Below are 22111 nucleotides of genomic sequence, written 5' to 3'. Positions count from 1 at the left end.
ACTGTGCAACTTTTGTTAAGCCAATTGTGAAGACTGTTCTATTTTTTAATGTTACTGCAAATGGTGTCTCTTTTTTTAAAAAAGATTACATTTTCTAATGGTTGGTTGCTGATGTATAGAAATGGGCATAAATTTGATATTTAGCAACATGGGTAAACTCTCTCTAAATTCTTCTGATGGATCTTTTGATTCTTCTGCATTTCTATGTAAAAACTCTAATCATCCCTATATAATGACAATTTTATTTCTTTTTTTCTATCTGGTTTCTTTTATTTACTGTTCTTGCCTCACTGCAGTGCCTAGACCTCTAATAGAATTGAAAAAAAGCAAGAGCACTTGTCCCCAAGTTCAAAAGAATGATTTCACTCTTTTGCAATGAAATGAGAAGATTGCTATATGTTATGTGTAGATACTCTTTTCCAGGTTAAAGAATTCCTATTTCTAGTTTGCTAAGATTAAAAACAAATAATGAATAGCTGTTGTATTATGTCTGCTGTTTCCCCCCCCTCCCTCTCCTGCCCTGCATCTGAGTTGATCATATGACTTTTCTCCTTTAGTCTGGTGAATTTCTAAGTCAATGTTACATTCCCAGGATATGACTGATTTGGTCATGACATATTGTCTTTTTATTCATTGCTATATTTGATTTGTTAATTTTTTAGCATTTTTTCTTTCATCCATAATTACTTATCAGTTGGAACCATACTCTTTCTTTCTCATATTGTCTTTGTCTGGATTTACTGTTAAGCTTATGTTAGCTTCTCAAATGAGATAGGGATTATGCACTTTTTCTGTACTCCAATATAGGTTATAGTATGGATCAGAATAATCCATCCCTTGATTGTGTAGTAGAATTCATCCTTGCAAATTATCTGGGCCTGGTATTTTTCTCTTTTCTTTTGTGGCAAGATATTTTATTTTTAATTTATTGTATTTAATATTTATAAGTCCTTTTGGGATTTTCTATCTTTTCTTGAAATAGTTTTGGTAAGCTATTTTCTTTTTTCTTTCTCTCCCTTTCTTTCTAATGATGTTAAAAAACAAATGAACAAAAAAAGTAATTTCTTGACTCCTCTTAAATAGTTACTAGTCTTTTTAAATTTTTTAAATCACATTGAGCTTTCTTTTGAATAATATTTTGGTTCTAAAAAGCAAATAATTTCAGAAAAATTCTTATATTCATTATCATTATTAGTTTCTTTTTATTCTCATCCCCCTTCTTTCCATCGTCTTTTCTTCCCTCCCTCTCTCCTCTTCCTTTCCTTTTTCTCATAAACAATCACCAAGAACTATGCCCTGGGCATTATTTCAGAATGGGGATATAGCACAAAACTTTCCTGTCATATGGTGCTTACATTCTAGTAGCAAGGGACTGACAACCAAAACAAACAATTACGTATTTTGGCAGATAATAAATGCTATGGAATAAAAAGAGAGCAAGGTAAAGGGGATAAGCATTTGATATCTATATTCATTTCTTATTGTTGCTATAACAAATTACATAAATTTGGGGTCTTAAAATAACAGAAATGTATTCTCATAATTCTGGAGGATGCAAGTCCAAAATCATGGTGTTAGCAGGCCTGCACATACACCAGAAGCTTTGGTGGAAAATCTGTTTCTTGCCGCTTTTAGCTTCTGGTGGCTACTGGCATTCCTCGGCTTGAGGCCCCATTGTTCCAATTTTTGCTCCCATCTTCACATTATCTTCTCCTCTGTGTATGTTTCATCTAACCCTGACTCCCTTTTATGAGAACATCCGTGACAGCATTTAAGGCCCACTGAGATAATCCAGGACAATCTCCTCAAATCCAGATCCTTAACTTAATTACACCTGCAAAGACCTTTTTCCAAATAAGGTAACAATCACAAACTCCAGAGAGAATTAAAAGAGGAACTGACTCATGAAAATGTTTTTGGGAAGAGCATCCTAGGCAGAAGAAACTCAATGCAAAGGCCCTGAAGTAAAGATCAGTTTACCAGGCTTGTTAGAGGAACCACAGAAAGGCTGCAGTGACCGGAGCAGAGGGAGAGAGAAGAAGAGTATCAGGTGATGAATAGGATAGACAGCAGGAGTGGGGCACCTGGGTGGCTTAGTTGAACATCTGACTTCGGCTCAGGTCATCGTCTTGTGGTCAGTCCATGGGTTCGAGCCCCGCATCAGGGTCTGTGCTGACAGCTCAGAGCCTGGAGCCAGCTTCAGATTGTATATCTCCCTCTCTCTCTGTGCCCCCTGCCCCTGCATTCTGTCTCTTTCTCTCTCAAAAATGAATAAACATTAAAAAAAAAAAAAAAAAAAAGATAGACAACAGGAGACCCAGCTTGTAGATGCTCTCACTGACCATCATAAGGACCTTGGTTGTTACTCTGAATGAGAGGAAAGACATATGAGGATTCTAATCAGCATAATGAAAAGGTATGACTATGAGTTAAAGAATCATTCTGGATCTTATTTGGGGTAGAGACTGAAGAGGTCAATAGTGGAGGTGGAAAGAAGTCCTGAGACTATTGTAATAATTTATGTGAGAAGTGATGATAGCTTGACCCATCTTTGATAAGCCTTCTACTTAGTAAATGTTTCTCTTCCCTTATTACATCTGCACCAAACAGTATTATATAATTCTTTACCTTTCCTCCCATTGCACAAGAACTATGACTAATTCATCTTTTAATACTTCCTTCAGTAAGAAATCTTTTCATTTCACTTCAATCAAAGTGTACTTCTTTTTTAAAAAATGCTTCTTGATTTTTGAAAGAGAGAGAGCACAAGTGGGGAAGGGGCAGAGAGAGAGGAAGACACAGAATCTGAAGCAGGCTCCAGACTCTGAGCTGTCAGCCCAGAGCCTGACCCAGGGCTCGAATCCACAACCTGCAAGATCATAACCTGAGCCAAAGTTGGACACTTAACTGAGTCACCCAGGAGCAGCACTTTTCATAATTAATGAATTATGATTATTATGATTATCTTAATAAATTACTCAAGGCTCTCCTGCCTCTAGCCTCTAACTTTTGTTCACTTCTTCAGCTTTTGTAACTCTTCCCTCTTCTATGCTCCTTCCCTCCCCTCAGCCCCATTAGCCATTTTCAGCCATACTAGGTGAACCTTAGTCACTAAATCTGCAGATTTTTCTTACCTTAGTGAGTTTGGCCCACCTATTGGAAATGAATCCCTTTCTTTCTGTACTGACCACACTTCCTTTTTTAATTGAAAAAAAAATGTTTTTAGGTGTATTTATTTATTTTTAGAGAGACACAGAGACAGCGTGAGTGAGGGAGTGGCAGAGAGAGAAGGAGACAGAGAATTCCAGGCAGTCTCCACTATCAGCGTGGAGCTGGATGCAGGGGGCTCAAACTCACAAAACAGTGAGATCATGACTTGAGCCAAAACCAAGAGTCAGACACTTAACCAACTGAGCCACCCAGGTGCTCCTGACCACACTTCCATTTATGTATGTATGTATGTATGTATGTTTATTCATTTCTGAGAGACGGAAAGAGAGCATGAGTGGTGGAGGGGCAGAGAGAGAGGGACACACAGAATCTGAAGCAGGCTCCAGGCCCTGAGCTGTCAGCACAGAAATGACGAACCGTGAGATCTGACCTGAGCTGAAGTCAGACACTTAACCAACTAAGCCACCCAGGCACCCAGTCCGTGATCACAATTCTACTTGTCCTTGGAGTTTAAATTTAGACATCATTTACTTTGTCAGATATTAAACACACCCTAGGTGTCAAGGAAGACAATGGTATACAAAATAGGTGCGGTCCTGGTCTCTTGGAGCCTCATATCTAGTTGAGGAAACTGAACAGAAAACCTCCCAAATAGACACTACGTTTCAAGCTGTAAAATCTAGTCTCAAGGAAAGATGAAGAGTGCCCGTATCTGAGTGAGGTACGTCCTGTGGTCTAGAAAAGTATCCAGAGGAAGTGATCTCTTCAACAAAAATCCTTCCCCGACCCTTCAAAAGTTAGTTGGGTGCCCTTCTTTATGTTCTTATAACACACAGTGCTGAACGACATCATAGCTTTATGGCTTCTGGCTTATCACTGTGGTTTTTAAATTGTCTATGTATTTGGGAACTATGGACAATGCTTATTCATTATTGTATTGCAGGAATTATCACAGGTCATATTCCATAGTAGATGGTTACTCCATAAATGTGTACTGAGAAATATTGAATAAATGACAACCCATAACTTTTCAAAAATATAACAACAATTTCTAGAATGAATGATTGAGCACAGTACTCCACATATAGGCTTGAGGATCACGTAGAGTGGGATTCATTTGCATACAGTGGACCCTCTGATGCTAATGTCACCTGAGAATATACTAGCTTTTCTTAGGAGCCATGTCACACTATAGTGATAAAGTCATAAACAGGGGGAAAAAATCATGTTACCATCTTGCAACACTTACATCAAAATTTATAGTAACATGTATTTATGTCATGTAAGTATGAATAATCTTGCCTTCCACTTTCAAAGCATAATTTGGATCATAGGAGATGCTGAACCTCACTTAAAATTTCTTAGAATTTCCTGTTTTATATATCAACTTTTATATTGTTTAAAATTTTTTTTTCATGCTTAATTTGCTTCTTCATTTGGATAATGCTAATGGACTGTTGTTGACTAGAGTCTCCAGTTCAGCTCATCGCACACTGGGCAGTATTCATAAAATGCTCCTTATATGCCAGCTGAAATTGGTAGTGGTTTGAAGGCAGAGAGCCAAATTCATCAAAAGGATAATGGCTAAATATATTTTGTTTTGTTTTCTGAATTTTAATGACTGAATGGAAGACTTATTCATTATTTATCTATTTTTGAATTTTATCAAATAGTTCTAGTGGTAATTACCCTATCTCTGTATTTATAGAAAAGTGGCACATTATCAAGATAATAGCCTGATTCCATATTTATGAAGTATCTGTTAAAATTATAAATATAGATTCATGGAACTATGTGATTAATGCCAAAGAAAGCCACTTGTAGGTTAAAAATGGGGGGAAAACTACAACTAGCTAGCACCTTTGGCGAAATTAGTATTCTGTATTTGATTTCCGTGTGGAAAAAATCATTCTCCTTTAAAGTGCAATTTATTTTAAAGGGAAATGTTCACTTACCCTTATTAAACAACAATATAAAAGTAAAAAAAATATATACAATAGATATTTCATTGTAGTCTACATTGCAGATTAAATTACATAGGACCTCAATTTCTTTTCATTTGGTATAAAAAACACTAAATGAAACTGTGAGTATGGACATAAGTGACTTCATATATCTACACTTTTAGTTATCCTATTTCTGAAAGCTCATATCAATGTTTATCTCTTTAAAGGAAACATCAAGAGTACTCCATTTTTATAGAGAAAGAATTTGAAAATGAAAACAAAAAGGCGAATCAACCTAAAATTTTTTTTTAAGTTTATTTATTTATTTTGAGAGAGAGAGAGAGCACACACACAGGGGAGGGGCAGAGAGACAGAGAGAGGGAGAATCCCAAGCTGGCTCCACACTGCCAGCACAGAGTCCAAAGCAGGATCTGAACTCAGGAACTGGTAGATCATGACCTGAGCCGAAACTGAGTTGGACGCTTAACCAACTGAGCCACCCAGGTGGCCCAAGGCAAATCAACCTTTAAAGAACAATTTATTATTAATAAATTTCTAAGATATCTGGATTTTCTGTATTAGAAATAAAATTATATAAAATTATTATTACTTTTAATTGGTGAAATGTTTGCAAATTAGAAATTTGCAAAATGATCTATTTTGATTTTCTGACTTAAATTTGACAGATTTAGGTAACTCAAGAGTCTCTCAACTCCTTTTCTTCTGAATATATAGAACAGTAAATATATATAGAAGTGTATATATGAATGTGTGTATTGCATTTTTCCACTGATTAAAAGTAGACTGAGTTAGAAGTGAATTGCTTTTTCTCCCCCAAAATGAATGGAATTACACTTCATTTAAACTCCACATAGGTTTCATGAATAAGGCAGACTGGGATTCCACCAAATTCAATGGCTTGAGCTCCTGACAATAATTATCCCTACTAAGAGATCATTCTGTGAAGGCACACACCCAGTTGCTCACCAGAAAAACAAAGATCCCTGAATCTCTGCAATTTGACATCTTCTAAATACAGCATGTAAAAAATTCAGCAAAAGGAATAAATTGAGAAGAATAAATCTACACTGTTAAATAAATTTTAACAGTTTATTTAACTATATTCTTATAGGACAAATACCAGTAACTATAAACCCCTATCCATTAGAATATCAGTAGGAAAAACAAAAACAAAACCAAAAAACATGCTTAGCTCAGAGCACCCTGACTTGTGTCTGTTGGAATTCTGATTTAGGCCCTCTCTTTGCTTTGTTTCCTCATGCTCTGATCTGATTCTGTGTCCTACAATAGGTCCATCCTAAGCTCTTGATAACCCTGTGTCAGAGTTGACATAGTAATTACGGAGGTGATTGTAATAAAAACTTCACTTCAAAATATTTCATTGAAGTTTGAAAGGCTTGGAAACTTGCAAAAAGTTACAAATATAATGCAAAGATGATTTCTTTTTTTCCAAAACCACTGAAGAGTAAGATGTTGATCTAAGCCCCATTATCTTTGAATACTTCTGTGTGTGTTTCCTACAAAGGCCACTCTGCTAGGTAACCGCAGTATAACCATCAAAATCAGGAAATTAACACGGATGCATTGATGCCAGACCCCATTGAAAATTTGACAGTTATCCCAGTAATGTCCTCTATAACAAAAGGATTTAACCCAGAATCTCCAGTTGCATTTATTTGTCATGTCTCTTTAGTTCTTTCATGCTGAAACAGTCTTAAGTTTCATGCCCTTGATACGTTTAAATATGAAAGGCCAGATAGACTTTCTCTTAAGCTGAGTTTGTCTGATGTTCCTCAGGATTAGAAATGGATTATATATTTTTGACAAGTGACAAAAGTAATGCTATGTTTTTATTGCAGCCTATTGTGCATGATTTTGATGGGTCCACTATTGATGTTGCTCATTTAGGTCACTTTTTTGAGGTGGTGCCTGCCAGTTTTCTGTTACTTTAAAGTTACTTTTCCCCTTTTCACTTTTTAAGTATTTTTGTGGCTACGTACTTTGAAGCTATGTAGATAGCTCATTCCCCGTTAAATTTTAAATTTATTCATTTATGTAATTCCAACTTATTCATTAACTTTGAACTGTTTGGATTCACGGTTTGCAATTTTATTTGTGAGTCAACAATTAGTTACAAGCATTGCTTATTTTGATGTCAAATTGTCCCAGATTTGATCAAGAGTAGCCCCTTCGAACTGCCTTCCATGTCTTTTGACATGTCTCAGTGATTCTTTGAGTAGTTACTTGATTTCTGGCACAAGATGTTCGAGACCTATCCTGTATTTCCTTTATTACAGCCCTAGAATAAACCATTTCTTCAAAAATCCTTGGTCCACTTAGTGGGAATGGTATTTAGAAGCCAAGATCTGGGATATAAATGTATTCATTGCTATTGAGATGTGCTATTCCCTCATCCTCCCAGCCAAAAAAGATAGAGAGATAGATATTGTATCTATTTTGTGTGTGTATATATATGTATGTGTGTGTGTATATATATATATATATATATATATATACATACATATGTATATGTATATATGTATATATGTATATATTTGTGGGTATAATACATTATCTATCCATCCATCCATCTATTCATCTATCTACCCATTCATGTTTTCACACAGATCTTTCCAATTCTAATCTGAAAACACAGGGTTTATTCTATTATCTCACTTTCAGTATTTGTAACACTCTTTTCTAACAATGAGAAACCCATTATCATTCACATATTTACTTTTTTGGTCAACCCCCTGTATTTCACCAATCCCCTCTCTCTGCTGCTAGACCTGCCCCTGTATGCTTGCTCTCCTCACTATGTGCTAGGCTAGGATGTGTGGAGTGGACGCCTTTCTCACTTTACTTGATTTTGTGCCAGGCCAGTCCCATGCATAAATGTTTTCTTCATCCTGCCTGGTGTCCAACATGCATTAGACCACTCCTCACTAAAAGGAAGCCCTCTTCACCTTATTTGGGCTCAAACATCCCAATCTGGTCTACCATGCCTCCCTTATCTCTATTGCCCCAGGACATCTACCTTGTTCTGACATGTCTTTAGGGTTGACCTAATCAGTAAGGGAAGGAAACAGGACAAGATATAATAAAAAACTTTATTTATTTTTTTATTTATTTTTTTTTTTGTTTTCTTTTTTTTTTTCTTTTTTTATTTATTTTTTATTTTTTATTTATTTTTTTTTTAATTTTTTAATATATGAAATTTACTGTCAAATTGGTTTCCATACAACACCCAGTGCTCATCCCAAAAGGTGCCCTCCTCAATACCCATCACCCACCCTGCCCTCCCTCCCACCCTGCCCTCCCTCCCACCCCCCATCAACCCTCAGTTTGTTCTCAGTTTTTAACAGTCTCTAATGCTTTGGCTCTCTCCCACTCTAACCTCTCTTTTTTTTTTAATAAAAAACTTTAAAGTGCAGAGAATTTACTCCTTGTACTTATAAACTTCTAAATTGAAATAGGTGTTATTTGAGCCTGAACAAAGCAGGGTAGATAAGGTTATTGCAGAGGAAGGCATTTTCTCCAAAGTGAACTTGGTCACAAAATGGCCTTAGTAAACTATTTGCTATTTGACTATCAACTACTTGCATATTCTCTTCTAGAATAAAGTAGAAGTTAAACCTTTCTTACTTTATAGGAGAAAGGCACAGCTTATGGCCTGAGGGCTACTTAGAAAATTGCCTTCAATTATTCGAAGTACTCCCTTTTACTCTGTTTTCTTTTCTTTTCTTTTCTTTTCTTTCCTTTTCTTTTCTTTTCTTTTCTTTTCTTTTCTTTCTTCTCTTCTCTTCTCCTTCCTTCCTTCCTTCCTTCCTTCCTTCCTTCCTTCCTTTTTTTGACAAAGAGACAGAAAGGAAGCCATGCAGACTGGGGAGGGACAGAGGGAGAGGAAAAGAGAGAATCTTAAGCAGACTTCATGCCCAGAGCAGAGCCCAAAGTGGGACATGTGGGTCTTACTTGTGGCTGGATGAGGGGCTGGGCTCAGGGCTCCATCTCATGACTGCGAGATCAACACCTGAGCCGAAATCAAGAATTGGACACTTAACCAAATGTGCCACCCAGACACCCCTACTCTGTTTCTTATGTTGCATCCACACGACTCCTGAAACAGAATGCCATGGACATCAGTGACAGTCACAACAAAGTTTATTGCAATGGGAGGCAAAGCCAACCAATCGGGACTGATACTCTTGACCAGAGTGGGTCTCGAACAGCCGGGGTACAGAGTTTTTATAGCCCACCACATCCTCTTATCATCACCTGGGAACAGAACAAATAGTTCCCAGATGGGGGTGGAAACAGTTCAGACACACCCTTGCCCAATCCAATCAAACACTAAACCAGTTGATTTTCCTTAAACTTTTGTTCCCTTGATTGATAGGACAAGGCTGTTATCTCTTAATCTACAGTGTTAAAACAAAGCTGTTATTTCTTAAGGCTACAGGTTACCCCACACTACAATATACCCTTACACTTATTTTTGTCTTTAGAAAAGAACCCTGTTTCAGCAGCTCCACTAAAAATAAATAAATAAATAAATAAATAAATAAATAAATATTTATGACTTCATTGGAGTTTTACTACTTATCTATTTGAGTAGAGGGTAGTATTAAAGAGAGTCAGTTCTGTCGACAGACACTTGTATCCATCTTTTGTCTCTACTTCTTATTAGCTGTGTGAACTAGCATAGTTCAATCTTTTCATGGTTCAGTTTACTTACCTATAAAATGGGAGTGATCCACCTTATAAGATTAAATGAGATAATGCATGAAAACTATTTAATGCCCTAGAAGTAACTAATAATGTTATTTATTATTAAATATTGTAATTGTCATAATTCAAGTATTGTTTAATCAGTTTTTACCCTCAAAATAACCAGTAGCAAAAATATCAAATTGATTTCTCCTTTTTTGAACAAGGTTCAATGTTTCTTTTTTTTCTCTTTTACTTTTTTTAATGTTTATTTTTGAGAGCCAGAGAGAGAGAGAGAGAGAGCCAGAGAGAGACAGAGCTTGAACAGAGGAGTGGCATAGAGAGAGGAAGACACAGAATCCAGAGCAGGCTCCAGGCTCTGAGCTGTCAGCCTAGAGCCCGACTCAGGGCTCACAAGTCGTGAGATCATGACCTAAGCAGAAGTTGGACACTTAATCGATGGAGCCACCCAGGTGCCCCAAGTCTCAATGTTTCTTTCTATTTTTAAAATTTTTTTAACATTTTTATTTATTTTTGAGAGACAGAGAGAGACAGAGCTCAAGCAGGGGAGGGGCAGAGAGAGGGAGACACAGAATCTGAAGCAGGTTCCAGGCTCTGAGCTCCCCGACACAGGCACCGTGAACCACAAACCATGAGACCACTACCTGAGCTGAAGTCAGACGCTCAACTGACTGAGCCACCCAGGTGCCCTCAATGTTTCGTAATGAATAACTTCTCTTGCTCATTCTATCTATCACTGTGCTGGAGCTGCTTGTGGTGTTTCAAGAAGGCAGTTATTTGATGTGCATTACACACGAAAGAAAGAACACTGCTTACAGAACAGAATTCAGAAAAACATTTAGATACGTTCTCTATCAAAGATTCACACTGGCCTATGCTCAAGAGATTTCAGCTAGATTGACCCACATCAGGCTGTGCTACATCAGCATTTCTTAGAATGGAGTCCACATTAGGCAGGATAGATATTCAGCCCTTAGGTAAAGTAAGTGACTCAAGAAAGTTAATACATATATGAACACACCAGTGTGGCATATTTCATTTCACATAGCCTTAAAACAACTTAAAATTGCTCAAGTTCTCACTACTTTCTTTCACAACATACCCACTCAGTGGGCAAGCTGTAATAGTTGTATCCTAGAGAAACTTTAAAAATTTTTATTTACATAAAGTATGGAACAATTCATTACAAGAAAAGAAATCCACTTTTAACACAAAGTCCATTTTATGCCCATATGGTTTTCCTTTTCTTTAAGTTTGAGGATTCCACCCACCAGTAAGCGTATATATCATTTGTTACTTACTTTCTCTGACGCATGTAAAAGTTACAGGGTAAATTTAGAGAGGCGTTTTGCCCACCTGGCAATCTGTAAGCAAATCTGATTGTGAGCAATTCCATTCAAATCCTAGCATGCTCCTTGAGAAGACTGGGATTGTCTTTGGCTTCTGGACATCCTGGACACTGCTTCTATGCCATGAACAAAATTGAGGAAATAATATAGGTTGTAATTACCATGATTACCACTCTCTTTTCTAATTCTTTTTTTTTTTTTATTATTTTTATTTATTTATTTATTTATTTTGGAGAGAGAGAGAGAGAGAGTGAGGGAAGGGCAGAGCGAGAAAGAGAAAGAGAATCTCAAGCAGGTTTGCACCACCAGCGCAGAGGCCAACATGGGCTCAAACTCATGAACCATGAGATCATTAGCCAAAATCAAGAGTTGGACGCTTACCTAACTGAGACAACCAGGTGCCCCTATTTTCAAATTCTTGACTATGGTTGACAAGGATAATATATTGGAGAATAAATAAATGCCAGTATTACTATTTAGAAACTTCTTTAATGATTTAAAGTCAAATATGGTCTCTAAGACAATAACAGACACAAGAGAAAAAGAAACTGTAGTCAACAAAATAAAGGAGAAGTATGCAGCAATAATTGCATTTTCAATCATACTTTGAGAAATAATACATTAGTAACTCATATGGCAAGGCAATAGAGAATAGTTTCCTGGTATGCCTGTAATGGAGGGATTTTCCAGGATATGGGACTTTAATAAAACTGGGATGTGTTAATGTGCTAGGCAAACTAGGTTTGTGAGAGAGATAATATTAGGAATTTGGCTTATCATAAGGGATGGGTGGGTAAGATGCTGTCACGCTCTCTTTAGTCAAACCATGTGACTTATAAATATAACCTATTGGACATTGCAGGGTCTCTAATAGAGATGTGTTTGCGAGAATGAGTAAGCAAGAAGCATAATTAACGAAGACTGACATCAGACATTGCATTGACTCTAATACTATAGTTTCTTAATATACAACTAAAAGTATTAATTAATTTCCTTCAATTACCTGAAAGAATTATTCCATTTTGGAATTCCGACAGCCTAAGGCACCATCTTCAGACAACTCCCAGTTATCTCTGCAATAGTTGCTTTGTCTTGGAGACATTTTTCTCCTTCAGGCAGTCCCTGTCATTTCTACTGACCAGATGGGTCCAATTCTTCCTTTGGAAAACATGTCCTCTTTTCCAGGTAATCCTTTGGTACCCCTGACCGTGGTAGAAAAAAAATTTCAGAAATTTGTTTCTTTCAATTCACTCATTCATTCATTCTATTTAACAAATACTTATTAAACATCCATTATGTGCCAGACTGTGTGTGAGGTGCTGAGGATACAACCATGTACTGTATAGCATAGTCTCCACTGTCATTGAATTTTCAGTCTAAAGAAGGATATAAACAATAAAAATGCTTAACTTAAATGACCCCAGTGTTAGCCTGTGTGTATGAATGTGATTGCATTAACATTAAATGATGAGATTTTCCATTGCCTCTGCAGACCCACTCTTCATCTTTGTCCATCCTGCTCTCCATCCTGGAGACTGAAAAGTTTGGAGTAACAGTTTCCATGCCTTCTGCCTCTGCTTTTCTTATGCCTACATCTTTGTAAATACTACCTTTGTAAATAAACCCTCCATGAATTCTCCCATTTGAGTATGCCATCTGTTTTTTGTTGGGACACTGATGATTCTACAACATAACCCTTTTCTATTTCTAGGGTCCATAAGAGATCATCTCACATGCCTTCAAGAACATATTCATACCCTTTGGGCTACTATTGTCCTACCAGGTTCCGTTTGGCATCTCTAGTGTCCACCATCTATTTGGAGACTCTGCTTTCTCTCATTGATATCCCAGCGCTACTTTAGCCACTACTCCATCCAGAGTATCTAAGAGCTGCAAAATATTGTAGTTCTCAAGCTAATTTTGGAAGAAAGTAAAGGATTTTTGTGGGGCTGTGAAGGAAAAAAAATAACTTTTAGGATGAAAAAAGTAATTATATAATATTAATATATTTGTCTTTATGCCAACTCACCCCAACTTATTTCTCTCTCTCTCTCTCTCTCTCTCTCTCTCTCTCTCTCTCTCTCTGTGTGTGTGTGTGTGTGTGTGTGTGTGTAGGAAGGGGCTCATTGAGACAAAAATACCTAGAGCCCTCAAAAGTCATCATGAGACCCTGCCTTCAGTCTTCAAGGCATGCATAAATCCTGTAGGATGCTGTAATGCCCCCCCTTAATTTCCTACTCTTATTCAAACATTTATGTACTCTCCTTTTTTCATTCTTCAGCAGAAAATCACTCATGCTCAACTCATACATAAAGATGTTTTACAGAGCTAACAATGATGTTACTTCATCCGATTTATCCAGCCAAATCAAGCCAAGACTACCTTTATTACACAGCAACTGAATACTGTATGAAAAGAACTGTACTATTGAGGAAATTAATAGGTGTTCTGACATAACTCACAGTCTGGTGATCAAAATCTGGCAGAGGTGGTGTCCAAGTAAAGACCTGAAATACGGGCAGGAAAGAGATCTAGGAAGAGAGGGAGAGGGACGGGCACATTTAAAGCCCCAATAAGTGAGAGCTAGGTCAGCTGGGAATCTGTGGTGGAAAGAGTGGAGAGATGGGGTGGAACGAATAGGGTTGACTCATTAAAGGCGTTGGAATTCGTTTGGAGGGCAGCCTGAGTACAAACTGGGGAGCCAGTTAGTTTTGCTCTTTAGAGAGGTAACTCTGGATACATTAGATGGAACTAGAGAACCAATAAGAATAGGGCCAACCATGGCCATGGGGAAAGCTGATTAGAGATGGTGGCAAGAGAAGCTTAGTTGGTTGTCTAAACTCAGTAGTGGCAAAAGAATTACTTGATGCTAAGTAGAGGAAATCAGTATAAATTGTTAATGGTTGAAAAGGAAAATTAAGTGAGAGGTGAGTTTTAATTTCTTACAGACCTACAAGGTCTTAGACTGTGGGTCAGAAGCAGTTTTACAGGTTAGTGAAGTAGAGAGTGAGGAAGATGGTCACTTCATCCAGACAACAATTTTATATCCTGGGGCAAGAACTTCCTCATTTTTGAGTGCCTACTCAAATGGATATTTTTGAGTACTTACTATATACTAGGTATTGAGGACATAGTAAGGAATTTAGGCAGATAAGACTCCTGCTCTTTGGAGCTTACAGTAGAGCAGGAGAGAGAAACCTTAATCAGATGTACAACATCCACTATTGTGAGGGCTACACAAGGTGGGTGTGTGGCTCTATGATGTAGTATTATAGGGATATTTGCAATAGTTAAGGAGGTGAGGAATTCCGTTGGTAAAGCAATGGTTGACCTGACCTATGAAGAACATATTTGTGTTCGTAGCATAGAGGGTGCATAAGTCTTTTCAAGCAGATGGAACATTGCATATAAAGGTCCCTGGAAAGTTAGAGCACGATGTCCTCATGAAACTGAAAGGCATCCAGTATGGCAGGCTCATAGAGTGTAGGGGAAACATAACACAGGATTAAGCTAGAGAAGAATACAGAAACAAGCATAGGCAGAATCTAGACCAGTTAGAGCATCCAAAGTCACAGTAAGGAGTTTTGTTCTTCCAAGTTTACCTTAAACACTGCCAGTGGTGGGGACGTGCCAATTTGTATTTCTCAAGCTCTCTTGGACTGCTGGATAAAGAACAAACTTAAGGGCTGAGTAATTGACAGGGAATATCCATTAGTAGGCTGTTATAGGTCCAGGCAAGAGATGATAATAGCTTGAACTGTGTGGTGATAGTGGAGATGCAGGATTTTGACAGATTTGAGGGATGCTAGGAAGTAAAATAAGCAGGACTTGGTGATGGATTGGTTCTGAGTGGTGAGAGACAAGAAAGTATCGGTGCTGATATCTAGGATTGATAGAGGTGCCAGGCATTGAGATAAGAACACTGGGAGGGCCCAGATGGACACAGGTGGTGATGGGAGGGTGGGAGACAAGGATGGGTAGGTTCTGTGGTAGGCAGATTGAGCTTGAGGTGACTTTGAGAATCCAAGTGAAGGTGTCTAGTGTGCTGCTAGTTATGTTCTTGTTATGCGGCGCTGTGGCCTGGTCCTTAATCAGCGCATCACTCCTCTGAGGGCACATTCCATGTTTTTCTCAGTCATAAGGGAGTGATCTCATAACATTTCAAACAGTTGAAACTGTAGCTGTTGGAGACAAATAGAGTGGGCTTGCCCTGAAGGGAACTGTCAATAATTCTAGTCTGTAAGGATGAGTGACAAACTTTTCCTCCTCTGGGCTCTCCACTAGCATTAACTCAATTAATCTCTCATCCAGGATCCCCTAAGAAGAAAGCTTCTTGTTACTCCAAAGGTAATGTGCCGTCTGTTCCTGGAACTTTCTTTCAACATTCATTAACCCTTTGATGGCTTCCCAATGCACGTCCAATAAAACCCAAAGTCTCTGTCATTTGGTCTTGCCTGTCCCTCAGGCCTTTCCACATTTTACTCCCCTTGCTCATTCCATTTTTAGCTGTGCTGACCTATTTACAATTTCTTTCACAAGCTTGTTCCCATTATGAGACCTTCACACATGCTTTTTCTCACTCTTTTCTTGACTACTTTCTACCCACCCTGCAGATCCCAATTTAAATGCCACACTCTCAGAGATTTTTTTACCCTCTCCCTCCCCCCATCTAAATTAGCTCTTCCAACCATTCCTTTTTTTTTTATGTTCTTTTCTATCAAAGCATATATCAGAAACACTAATTGTATATTCATTTGTGTATTTGTCTAGTGTCTCTCTCCCTAAGTAAATTATAATCCATGAAATCAGGAGCCATGCATGTTTAATAGTTTTGCAATACTACACCCGCAACACCATGTATATTCGATGAATGAATGAATGAATGAATGAGTGAATGAATGAAGTGCTTTCTCTGGGCCAGGCACTAATCTAGATAGAAAGACATATGAGATACAACTTCCATGCTTGGTGCCCAATAGGGAAGGATAAATGCAGTGTGGCATGTGCTATAGTAGATATCCATGCAAGGCAATATTGAATATTGCTGGAATACTGCCAATATACAGTAGCTATATTGAATATTGAATACTGCCAATATACAGTAGCTATACTCTAATTCTCCTTGTGAGTATTGGGAAAGGCTCCATAGAAAGGTAACATATAATTTAGGTCTTTAGAGATAAGCAAAAGTCCACTGGGAAGAGAAGGAGATTATAGTTTGTGCAGAGGTCAAAAGGTATGAAAGAACATGACCCTTTTTGGGTGACAGTGAAACAAACATCTCACCTGTCTGAACATGAAATAGAAGGGAAGGCATAGAGATGAGACTGGTGAGGGTTGTTGGAACAGACCAGAAAGCCCATGCTGTTTTATTTAGACTCCATCCAACAGGGATGGCAAATTACTGGAGATTTCTAAGCCAGGGAATAATTTGGTCAGGTTTATGTCTCAGTAAGATTACTCTGGCAACAGAGTTGTGTATGTGTGTGCACAGGGCGTGGGGTGGGCGGGGAGTGATGCCTGGAGTTAGGGAAGTGGGTCAGGAATCAGCAGCCCACATGGGAGATGCCTCCACAGAGAGGCAGTGGCAGTGGAGAAAGACAGTGGAGGATGGATTTTGAGGGATCTTGAAGAGAAAGAATTATTAGAACTCGGACTTAAAACTCCCTGAAGTCATTTCCAGCCTAAATTCTCAATATATTAACTTCTTTTTGGGCCTCAGAATTTAGGTGAAATATATTCCTAAAGTATGTTTTTCCAAAAATAAACTCAAGAAACGTCTATCTCTTTGATTAAAACACAACCTAATTATGCGTTATACAGAAGTAAGGCTGGTAGGTCTCCTGGGGATGAGGCCAGAGATGTCATGAGAAAAATGCTCTGACTAGGTCATTTGGGGTAGGGTAGTAAAGTGGACAATTTGTGCTGGACCTCAAACCAAAACATCCTAGTAACCTTTTTCTGCTCTCCACTCATGGCACAGCCTTAGATGAATATATTGCAAGGGGAAAACATTCTCTGCACTTAATTAGGGGCAGTGGGGGAATTGATATTTCCATATCCCTCCCTTTTCATTGTTACTAACATATATTTTGACACATAAACTTATAGGAGTTTAGTAGCAATCAATAGATGAATTTAGATGTAGTAGACTTATGAATTGCCAGAGCAGGAGGTAATATAAACCAAATGGTATTTATATTAAGCCTGGATGAAACTGGGAACCACAGAAAGAAGGCAGATCTGAGGAATGTTTGCTAATCAAATTAACCAATCCTTGAGTGCAATGAGCACACTTGAATTTGTGGAGACTGCTTAGATAAGTGCTTATTGGGTCTGTGTGAAGTCCCTTCTTAATTGTCTCTAATGTGTGTTGTCAGGAAACAACAAAGATGGAAGAAATTCCTTCCCAGTCTCAAGGGACAGTCCCTTAGGGTACTGTCAAACAGCATCCAGAAGGCCAGAAAGGAGAGAGAGCAACCAGCCAAACTATAACTATTCAGTGGCTTCAAAGAAAATGTCCATATCCTTGCCAATGTGGTATTTTTCTTTTTGCAGTGAAAATTAGTGGAAAAAAAATATCCAAAGCCATAACAAGAAATTTGAAAGACTTGGGGGAAGGGGATTATTCACATGCTTTAAATAGCAATTTGTTGATTTATTTCACTCTCAGGAGAAAAAAACATTTCCATGAATAGTTTCCCTTATTTCCAGAAAAGCCTTTATATATACTTAAAGTGTTTCAAAGACCTTATCTTGTACTCCCAACACAAACATTGTATTAAAAATAGTTTCAAAGCTATTTAGTTAGTTAAAGTTTGTAGTACATGATCCTTGTCTACCATTTCTCATTTCTCCGCAGAGATTTTAACTAAAACAGATACAGAGTAACAGATTAATCCTGTTATTGAGAGGCTGACCTCAGATTCATGGCCTTCTGAATAATTTTAACCTGTGCCATATGTCCAGTTCCCTCAGCTAATTAGTTATTAGCTACTCATTGCTAGTAGTGTCTACACTGGAGGCTAGTGCCAACTCCCTTGGGCTGTCATTTAATATGAACGTCTCAGTCTTCCTCGCCCATAAAACAGAATTTGTGTTACAGCTCTCCATAGAATTTATGCTGTAAGAGTTAACTAAATATAAAAATGTGTTTTTCAATGTGTGTGTGTGTGTGTCTGTGTGTGTGTGTGTGTGTGTGTGTGTGTGTGTGTGATGACAGGGCTGCAAACTATTGTTAAGATGGCCAACTTACCCTGGCCCTAAAGCCATCTTCCTAGAGCTACACTATTACAAAAAATTTTTACGAGTTTACAAATGATCTATCACACAAGCAATTCAAAGACTTATATTGTACTTTCAAAAAAAAGAAAAAAACATGTCTTTGTAAGCATTCAGTCTAAGTTCAGATCTCTTTATACTTTTTGGAGCCAAGGATCATTGCTCCTAGTGTAGCATCATGATTAAAAACATGGGCTCCTCTGCTTACCAGTTCTGTGATATTGGGCAGGTTATAACCTCTCTATGTCTTACTTTCTCCATTTGAAAAATGGAGATAACAATATTACTTTCCTCACAGTATTGTTATGACTTATTGATTGGTGGATGTCACTGACAAAAGGAGGCAAGAATAATTTCCAGATTTTTGCCAAGAAGAACCAGAAATATGAAATGCCATCAATTGAAATAGAAACCACAAGGATAAGAGAAAGCATAAAAGGAAGATCATAGTTAATTTACTAAGTTAGAGCTACCTGTCAATTCTATTTGACATGAGGAAAGTTTAGTGTGGATTTGAAAATAAGCCCACAATTGAATAGGTTTTGGAGTCCATGTCCCTGAAATATTATACTGCATTGAATGACTCAGGGAATTTTGGCTTATTAAAGGTAGACTTTACTCTAGTACAACTTCTTAATTTGACAGTTGAGAAAATGATTCTTTAGGTCACACTACCTGTGATAAAGTATCCTATTACATTGGTGACCCTCAATTAACCACACCCCCTGACAGTCACACATTTGTGTGGTCCGTCCCTTTGAATCTATGATTCACTATAATGAACAGATTTCAGCAAAAGCGACATTGTCCTACTTTCAGTTCTAAGCCTTATGATGACTTGGCGGCTTCTGCTTTGTGCTCTTGGAATCCCTAACCTCCACTAAGAAGTCTGGCTGTTCTGTAGGAGAGACTACATAAAGATGCTACATGGAGAAAGAAATGCAATGAGACAGCATGGAGAGAGAGAGAGTCCAGCTGACCCAGTGTCCCAATTTCAGATGACTTCTCCACCCCACCTCCCAACGAATGTGGCACACAAGTACCACCTGTAAGACTGGGCTTGACTGAGCCCAGCCAACCTACAGAATTATAAGAGATATATAATTTTTTAAGTCACTAAGTTTTACCACTAAGTTTTAGGATGTTTATGTTATACAACAATAGCTTATCAAAACAATAGCAGAATCAGGACAAAAGTTTAAGTCTTCTGAGCTCTAAAACTAAGGTCTTCTAGGGCAAGGAAATCATACTGTTAGATTTTACTCCTCTTTTTTTTTAACTTCTTATTTTAGAGAGAGAAATAGTGTGAGCCAGAGAGACGGGCAGAGGGAAAGAGAGAGGGAGAGAGAGAGAGAGAGAGAGAGAGAGTCAGTCTTAAGCAGGCTCCACACTCAGCATGGAGCCTGACACAGGGCTGGATCTCACAACCCTGGGATCATGACCTGAGGCAAAATCCAGAGTCAGATGCTCAACAGACTGAGCCACCCAGGTGCCCATTAACTTTCAAAAGCTTAATAAAAAATGCAAAGTGAATAACTATACTTTTTTTTATTCCCAGTTTGCTCAACTGTAAATTTGTATAATAGTTAACTTATTGACCAAAACATACTGTATATCCTGAGATTAATGAAAGTTATTTGTTTATTCAGTCATAAGACAAGTCTATCTATCCATCCATCCACACATCCATTTATCTATTATCTATCCATCTATGGTTGGCTACCAAAGAAGTACACCACAATCCCACATCAAATATCCATTTTATTCTGTTTCTTTCTGGGCCACAGGAAGTATAGAGGAGGTAGAACAAAAAAAGCCAAAGTTTTGTCTTTTTTATCAGCGCAAATTTAAGTCTTTATAATTCTCACTGGGGGGATATCAATGGCAGTAGTGTTTACTTTCACTGATGAATGTCAAAATTTTTTATTGAATTTTAACTGTGTAGTGAATATAGTTGCTTGAGAAAAATCACCGGGACTTCAAGATGATATTCGCAGTCTCCTGAAAATAAAGTACTCTATGAGTAGGCAGAGTTTAGACAATGACAACATGCCAGGAGGCAACATTTATCTGGCATGCATCTTTAAGGTAAACCATCTTCTCCTATTTATTTATTTATTTATTTATTTATTTATTTATGGTGTACAGTTCTATATGTTTGTAGGTCCAATATTAGATATTACTGTAGAACAGCAGGATTCTTATTCACTCCTATATTAGAATTATATTTGTTTGGGAACTGCTCAGAAGTCTGTCTCGTGGCATCTGACAGCTTGACAAGGCTTGTTGCCATGGAAAACGTTTGTGATGTTATATAAATATATTCCTAGGTCATGAGTTGCCATGTATTTTTTGGACATTGAGGCTAAGACGGAAATGACTAAACACCTTTTTTAGAAGGGAAGAATAACATAGTAAACAAACAATAATAACAAATAATAAATATATGTGTATCCAGTAAGCTGGTGTTCTATTTTCTTAAGAATTAGACTTATGTTCTAACAACCATTTTAGCTATAAAAGTTCATTTATTGCAAAGGCTTTTTCCCCCTTAAAATATTCTTATTACCAGTCATTTTGCAATATGAATGGTTCCACTATTAATAGACTGAGAGACAAGGGAGTTATTATTCTTGCTCTCTATCTGTTATTCCATTAAGTAAGACTGCCAACCTCTGACTGCTAGCAGCTCTATAATGAACCGTGTGCTCAAGCCACCGGGTATATCCTAAGTAAAAATTGTCCTCACATGTTGTTTTTGGTGCATATTATGACTAGACAGGAAAAAAGTACAACAACAAGATGCAAGGGGGAAACACTCAATTTAGGTTAGGATCTAAAATAGTCGTTTTCTTTGGAATTGATGGCAGGTGAAGAAGTGTTAGGGAAATGATGTGGAAAGTCATGGGTGAATGTCTCTGTAATTTGTCCCCTTCTTATGACTGATGCCCTTTGTGAGAGCTCCAGTGGTACCTACAATCTGACATCCACAAGCTTGTTATCCATCCCTGCTTTCTCTAACACACTATCATTTATTCAGCCAGTAATGAGACCTGCCAGATTCTTATGCCTGGGCAAACACTGACCTACCACAGGAGTCACTGTTAGCCACCTTCACGATCACCACTGTGGCCTCTGCTGCTGTTCACCCCTCAAGTCAATAATGGATTTACAAATACCACCTTCGTATGCCACAACATAGAGGGTATATGACCCTCTGAACCATAAGCATGGCATCTTTCCTTAAATGAATGCAAACGTGGCTTTCTACCAGAGTCTGGATCCTGTGATGGATTGCAATCTATTGTGAGATATGCCACAAATGTTACTACACACAGGTCCATACCTTTGCAAATGATTTTCTTTTGAAATGAATTTACAGGAATCCAGTTTGTTCTCTTAACAATATCACTCCTATTCACTTGAATGCCATTGTGCTTTCTTGAGTAGGAAGAAAAGAATGAAATTCAGCTATCTATCACCCTGAGTGTTGGATCTTATACTTACATTGTGCCACACAAAGCGACATCATCTTATGTGTATAAAAAGAAAAATAAACAAAGGTTGAGGGCAGAATGGTCGAAAAAATATAATCAGACACATATTTGATGTTTA

Source organism: Panthera leo, chromosome B4 (assembly GCF_018350215.1).
Source record: "Panthera leo isolate Ple1 chromosome B4, P.leo_Ple1_pat1.1, whole genome shotgun sequence".
NCBI lineage: Eukaryota > Metazoa > Chordata > Mammalia > Carnivora > Felidae > Panthera > Panthera leo.
This window is presented reverse-complemented; position numbering follows the sequence as displayed.